The sequence below is a fragment of the Parasteatoda tepidariorum genome, chromosome 1 (genome assembly GCF_043381705.1).
Source record: "Parasteatoda tepidariorum isolate YZ-2023 chromosome 1, CAS_Ptep_4.0, whole genome shotgun sequence".
In the NCBI taxonomy this organism is placed as follows: Eukaryota; Metazoa; Arthropoda; class Arachnida; order Araneae; family Theridiidae; genus Parasteatoda; species Parasteatoda tepidariorum.
In genome coordinates, this window is record NC_092204.1 from 105,051,943 (window position 1) to 105,059,940 (window position 7,998).

Consider the following 7,998-nt stretch of genomic DNA (forward strand, 5'->3'; position numbering starts at 1 on the left):
CCTGTGCCGAGGATGAAATATGCTCCATTAAAGTCTCAGTTACTTTACTTTTAAACTAACAAAAACTTTCAGCAGATGTGCATTTGAGAAGTAACGATTAGGCTGTCTACATTCTATGAGAGTGCTCTGGGGTTTAAATCCTAGCTGGGACGATGGAAATCAATTTCTAATTTTAGTTTTTACATAGATTGATAACTATTATTTTTTTTATTCAATTTAAAAATTTAACATTTTTTAATTTAAATTATTTTTAAGTATAATAAATTTAAAATAAATATATTTTTTGTTTTTTAATTAAAATAAATTTCAGTCACCAATACTTTGTAGTATGAGGCACTATAGCAAAAATTGCCACAGCCACTTTCAAAGAGGTCAAAAACAAATCTAAATAATTTCTTAGTAACTAAGTTTTTATTTCAATAAAAATACAAAATTATTTGGAAAATTATCGGAATTATTCGGAATTCACTGAAAGTTGTATTTTGCATGAATAATTTTATAATTATGTGTTAAAATTACGGAAAATTCTTTAAAAAAGAAAAATTAACATCAATTGGTTCAAACTTTAGATCACTCTCCTGACCAAACTATTAAGACCATATACTTCCCAGATAACGGCTACTCCCTGTATTTTGGAGGTCATACTTCCAAATAAATTGAAGAAAGACACGTTTATTTAGAGAAAATATGTTTTTATACCTGATTTCGCAACATAAAATATCGTCTGCGCAAATTAATTAGCATATTTGAAGTCACCCTTTTGAATCATTAAGCTTGGATCGTAGACACACTGTTAAAAATTTCTTTCCAAAATTACGGTAAAAGGAACGGCAGCAGTCTGTCCATCCGATTAATCGTAAAGTTTACGGTTGAGAAAAGTTATTTACCTTTACGGATTTAATACTGTTTACAACAAACACGGTTAAAAAACAATGTTAACAAAACTAAACGGTTGTACTACTGTATACACCTAATACAGTTAATTAACCAGGTCTAAAGAATTTAATTGCTTTATAACCGTATAGTTTAGTATTGTTTAATAACAGTAAATATAAAAGTCTATGGTTTAGAAACTATTTACAACATCTCGGGCTAAAGAGATAACTATCATTTATAACAATAAAATAGAATAATTGTTTCATATGGAATGTCACTGAATATGTATGGAATCTTTACGATTTATTTTCTAATTGGAACTAATACAGGTAAAAAAAATTAACATTAAGCCGTTTATAAATTTATGAGACTAAAACATTGAATTACGATCAGAAGATGCAAACAGCTTATTAAAACTGTTTAGTAAATTGTTAACTCTATAATATTAGTGACCAAGATTTCAGAAAACAGATTAGGTGCTGAAATAGTTTAAATTTTTCTAAGAAATATGAAAATAGTTCGCAGCTATAAAATTACACTGGCGGAGAAACTTAATAAATTTAATGGTAACCTAAGGCCTGTCGGGTGACCATTTTCTTAACATTGCTTGTCTACCTGAATAGGAACTATACAACAACAGGGTCCTTATTGCTTGTTTGGCATAAGGCCAGTAAGAATGAAATTTTCAACAGGTTAGATACTGAACTTCAAGATATATCATTTAATGTATACGAAAACAGAATATAAATGATAATTAGAACAATTAATACCACAATTTTTGAAAGTTAAGTTATTCTCAAAACTAAACTAGGTAATTCTAACATCAACTGTTTCAACTTTTTAAGTAAAATAAAGTTTTTTATTAAAACTTCATAAACATGCTGATAAATTGCAGATAATGAAAAGAAAACAATTACAAATAACAAAAATGACTTTATTAATTTCTACAGATCATTTCATATAAGCAAAATAAACACCTTTAAAACTTTTTTAAAATGTTACGCACCCTGTGAATGAAGGAAAGAATAAAAAATTGATGAGTTTATTAATGTCGACAATCTTTCAGCCAACTGTCAAAGATAGAAAGCTTAAAATCTTTGGGTGAATTTCTGATAAACAATCTTTTCCCTTTCTACTTTGGAGCCAGACACTGGATTTATTCTAACAAAGCACCTGAAAAATGTGTTAAAATTAGTAAAAAATAATTTTATGTACATCAATTTTCTTGGGCTTCAGAAACAACTATAATTATGATAAAATTCAATATAATAGCAAACTGACTTTTTCTATTGAAAATTTTGCACGACAGACATTACTGATATCAATATTCCAAATACTGATTTTTAAGAAACAAATTTAGCCAAAATAGAAAACTTTGCCACACCATATCTCAAATCTCATATTGTGGAAAATGAAAAAAAAAAAAAAAACTCCACGAAGTCAAAAATATTTTCAATACTATTTTAATACCAAGTTTTCATGGAGAATCCTTTTATTTAGAAACGCTCAACATACACATATGTAAGAAGCTAAAAAAATGGCTATCAATAAAAGCAACTGAAAGGCAAATTAGAAATTACCATAAACATTTATACAAATTGACAAGTTTATTATTAGTTATAGACTGTTAATTATTAGAGAAACCAGTTAGTTGTTAATAAACTCAGCACAGAAAGGTTGACCAAGCCAAATACAACTTGATGCAAAAGTTAATGAACAAATTTATTTTATTACCTCGGAACTAGATTAAAAAAATGAGTAAATATATGTTATCTGTAGCAAAAAGAATCTATTCTCAATCAGTATGAACACTCAATGAATAAAATTGATGTATAGCATATATTCAGCAGCTTTTTAAGCTCTTAAAACATAATACAACACTGCTGTTTTAGTGACAATCTCATTTTGTTTAAAATATTTTACTAACATAGGAATTGTAACTTTCAGTTATTTCTAACATTTTAGATATGACATTTTCCCATGAGAAAGCAAACAATTATAGAATATTGGAAAGTCACATACGTTTGTTTAACAGACTTAATCTGCAAAAATCAGGGGTCTTCTAATCTTTAATCAGGGGTCTGTCCAGACATTTTGTAAAACGTCCGTTTTTGAAAAATTGTGAAAAAAATTACTCATAATTTGTGAATATAAAATAAACGTTAAGTCACATTCTTTCAACCAGGGTCCGCTTTTGTGAATTTGTGCAAATAGGGTCCGTTATTGCAAAAAAACTTTTTCAAGGAGTTTTTAAATTGTAAAGACATACAAGATTATGCTTAACACTGTAAAATTATAATAAATAAAAAAAATTAAAATTTCAAAAATAAACAGCAATTGCTGCAACTAAATGAGAGGGGCAACATACAAATATTTCGTATTTAGCTTTTACTGCTGAAAGCAGAATATTTATTTCTGACGAATAAAGGAAGAAGCGTCTGCCGAAGACAAAACTTAGTTTGTTTATATCTGTCTCCCCCCCCTCCGGGAAGGTTTTATTCGATTAGCAAAACAATAATGAAGATAAACAAATTTGTGAAGGGTCCGATTAAAAGATAAATTATTTTGTGAAGGGTCCGTTTTTAAGTTAAAATATTTTGCGAAGGGTCCGTTGTTATGAAAAGATATTTTGTGAAGGGTCCGTTTTTATGAAAAGATATTTTGTGAAGGGTCCGTTAACGGACCCAAATTTCTTCTAAACAGACCCCAGTTAATTTAAGTTGTTCACATTATGATAAAAAGCACAAAATAACTGATGGATCATCCCTTAACTGAATTGAGATTCATTTGTAATTAGTTAGAACTATTTGAATTAATAATTAAATTTTAATCATAAATAGCAATTCTGATAAGATATTGTTCCAATCATAGGTTTATTTAAAATATAATTGGTTTTAATGAATAATATATTGAAACACACATCAGGTAAATTTTTGTGCAACAATTGGAAGAATGGTATAAAAAGTCATGTTTATAGGTCTTGTGGCATTCTAACGATTTGCTAAAAGTTTTTTATTTTTTTTTTTGCTCAAGAACTTTAGAGCTTAGGGGAGGGGGAGAAGAAGAAAAATACAAGAAAAATCAATGAAATTTTTAGTACCTCTAATATGTAATAGACGCAAAAATTTTGGTGTTTACGGCTATGCCATCCATAGTTCCTCACACCTCAACATTGATGTCCCTAAAATTAAAAAAAAAATAATAATAATAATGAGTGATATGAGAATAAAAAAATACATTATCTTATAAATTAATTTATAATTTTCACAAAATTTTAAATTTAAACATTTCTGAAAACATTCAAATGCTAAGACAACAAAAATTAGATATAGATTATTTCAAACGTGTGGAGATACATCTCCCAGCAGTGAGAAATTTTATAAAATTCTAATTAATTTTCTCAATTATTAATAAAAATATCTTACAACATTTATTCTCATGAAATTCAATATGCAAGTTTAAATAGGGAGAGAAATATCCCAGATGAATTATTTTAATTCTTTTAATCATTTTTCTCTTTTTAAACAATAGCTAAAATTAAACTAAAAATATATTGACATTTTTAGTCACTGGCAAATTGAAACTCTATGTTTGTGGATCACACAATTACCTAAGACATGGATGCTTTGGTAGCGATTGCAGATCAAGTGGTTTGAAGACCTGAAAGAAAATTAACTATTTAGATGTACCTACACTAAGTACATACTTAATAAGTTTGAAATACATTTATATTTAAATAAACTTATTAATAGTAAAACAGCAAATTAATTTATTTGCAACTAACGAGTTACACTTAAACTTAACACGGAACTCATGTCTATGAGTTGACATGTGGAGATAGTACACTCTAGATGAGTAACTTACATAATTACATATATTGCAATGATACATTATAAATTTTGCTTCTAAATTATTATTCATCACATTTTCAATTTAGCCTACATTTCCCTTTTGCAAACTGTAAAAATATATAGCACCTTGCCTCATTACATTAAAATAACTTAAAGTGAATTTAAGTAATAAAAATGAACACACTAGATATGTTGCAACAGCAATTAATGGGATAAAAGCTAGAAAATAAAGACTAAATCATGAATATGAGAATTTTAAAAAGGAATTAATTGTGTAAAATTACTAAATACACTACTACACTTTACAAAAACAAATAAAAACTAGAAATTTTTTTTAATTTGACTCTTTTTTCAATATTTAGGTATGTTCAGGTTTAGTAGTCGGCCTGAAAAAAAAACACAATAAATAAATAAAGACATTTTTTGTACATAATGGATGTACCAGACTAACTATAACTGAAATAAAAGGCTGGGATAGCTTGGTCGATAGGGCCCAGGGAACATGTCCAAGAGTTCGTGGGTTCGATCCATGCCAGCCGAAGACTCCATGTGTAGTAAATGGTGACTGATTAACATTAAATCTGTCGAGTCTCTAAGTCCCTCATTATTTTATAACAAATCACTACTTCAGGGAGGATCCAGGAGTTTTCTTGTCTTCTGGATTGGTTCAAAATTACAAGGCTACGGAGTAGAACATTTGTTGTCATAAACCCAAAAATTGGGTTGGCTGTTCAAAAACGGATATAAAATAAAATATAACTGAAGTATAATTTGCTCCACTAAAGTGCAAGAAAAGCAATTTCAACATAAACGAAAAAAAAACTATTTTTAAATTCAGAACCTACTATTTTTAATTATTATTTTGCTTAGAAGAGAACACTTTTACAATTTCCAGTATAATTTTGTCAATATTGTACAGTATTGTGCAAAATTAACAGTCACCCCCTACTTTAAGGCACCAAACATAACAAATGGCAATTCGCTAGCTAGTTGTCACACTATCACTTTTTTCATAAAAAATATGCCTTTTACTACTATTTTAATAAATTGGAATCATTAAGAAGACTTCATAATATTCTGAACTTCATTTTACAGTTAATTCGCAAACTATCAACCAAGGTAGCATTAACCTCTTTTGCTGTTTTAATCAGATAAACATTTAATATTAATTATTACCAGTCAGTTTTTTTTCTCGATAAAACTCGATTTTCTCGATCGAACTGGGTTGGTTCATACTATCAAAAGTAACCAGAATGTCATCAAGTTCATTTTAATATTTAGTATGGAACAGAACTAATCAAAACTTTTAATTTATCACAAGGTCAAATGTTAATTATATATATTGAGGTAAAAAAATAATTTAGGGAATTAGTCCATACAAGGATCTGTGCTGCCACTATCACCAATGTGCCAAATGAATTTCAAACTACCAAATTTAGGATAACAAAATAAGAATCAGAAAAAAATACGACTTACAAATATACTACAAAAATACAATAATAAATTCTTGCAGTACAATACAATAATAAATACAATTGCAGTCAATAAATATTATGTGACTTAAAGATTTTTAAGGCGACAAACCTGAAATGAAGTATCTGTTTACAGTCGATGGTAAAGCATTTGTGAGTTATTTAGCCAATATCTTTGAAAAACTGAATATATTAAATAAGAAACTTCAAGGAACCAATAAAACTCCTGTTGATGCAAAAACGAAGATATTTGGCTTCATTACCCTTATTGAGTTATGTCAGAAATATATTAACAACAAAAAGGATTGGCTCCAAATCATTGGCTCCAAAAATGTGAAGTAAATGATACTGCTTTACTTGTTATTGTCTATCATCTGAAGATTCTATCGGCTGATTTAAGAGAAAGATATTCTGATTTAAAACAAATTTGTTTTCCAACATGGATGTTGCAGTCCATGTTAGTGGATTTGTCTGACATATCAAGAACTTGCAGAAATGGAAAATGATTAGTCAGTTAAAACTTTATTTAATATGAAATGAGTGATGTCATGGCTTCGTGAGGAAACAAAAAACAAATACCCAAATTCAATCAAATGTGCAAGAAAACTATTGTTACCGATTCCATCCATCTTCATATTTAGCTGAATGTGGATTTAGTACTGTAATTGATTTCATTGGTAAAAAAAAGAAATCGTCTGGATATAACACAATGGGGAGACTTGAGACTGAAGCTAACCAAATTGGAACCTAAGATAAAATCTATGTGCAGCAAGCATCAAGGGCAAGAATCTCACTAAATTAAAATATTAAATTATTATAGAAAAATCTTTATTAAAAATATTTCGAATTTGAATTTTTCATTATATGTTCTGAAAATTTACTTATTTCGTTTCGCTAACAATTTCCTAAGTTTCTTAAATGAACAATTCAATTTTCTTATATTAAAAATTATGTATATGTTACATAGGGGGGGCATAAGAATTTTAGAAAGGCTTAGGTGGGGCATGGCACAAAAAAGGTTGGGAAACACTGTATTAGACTTTCACGTATAATATTTCTTATGCAATGAATAAACTTTAATAGTAATAATATATTTAATTAAGAATTTGTTGCTAGTATATTATTAAAGTGCAATGGCGTTAAATTAAGCACATTATGAAAATATTACAGCATTAGCGATTTACATTTTAAGCTTTTTTGTAATAATATAATGATCAAAACAAATAAGTTGCTGAATACAAAAAGTAACTGTCGTTTTTCTTCAGAAAAAAAATTACTTATCACTTGACACTGCATAAGAACACATGTACTCAAAATTACATTTTACGAGGGATTCAAACTTAAATACAATATATAATAACATGAAATAATTGATGATTAAATACTTACTTTTTGAATCTTAGTCTTGCTCGATGGTGATGGAGATCCCATGCATCCCAACAAAGCTCACGCGATATGGAATAATTATCGCATGAGCTTTGAGCTTCTAACGCTTCTCTATGGCGAAAGACCTAGATGGCGCGAATAAATTTACTGTTGTTTTAACGTATTGGTTAAAAGGATCAATCGACGATTTTTCTCAATGTTAACTGTTTGAATGCCATATTTTTTACGTTTATTCTACTGTTTTGGAAACTATTTTTCTATAACTATTTTTCTCAGAAATTTCTAACAGTGTAGGTTGGCTTAGTTAGTACGATAAAATTCTGGTTGTTTGACCATATTATGTGAAAGCGGTCAATAAACGTTTTTTTTCACAGCTAACAGTTTGATTACCATATTATTTATGGTGATTTGAC

The 7,998-nt window shown here is 28.3% G+C and overlaps 1 long non-coding RNA gene across 2 annotated transcripts; it reads right to left on the bottom strand.

The window, feature by feature from the left end:
• Positions 1 to 1,792: 1,792 nt before the first annotated feature.
• On the bottom strand, positions 1,793 to 7,651 carry LOC122270928 (uncharacterized). Of its 2 annotated transcripts, none has more exons than XR_011637566.1 (4): positions 7,589 to 7,651; positions 4,487 to 4,536; positions 3,977 to 4,057; positions 1,793 to 2,049 (listed from the first exon to the last, which is right to left on the bottom strand). It is a non-coding gene; the product is annotated as an uncharacterized lncRNA (long non-coding RNA). The 2 variants fall into 2 exon arrangements; XR_006226058.2 differs by lacking the exon at positions 7,589 to 7,651 and adding an exon at positions 7,477 to 7,495.
• Between the last annotated feature and the right edge of the window lie 347 nt (positions 7,652 to 7,998).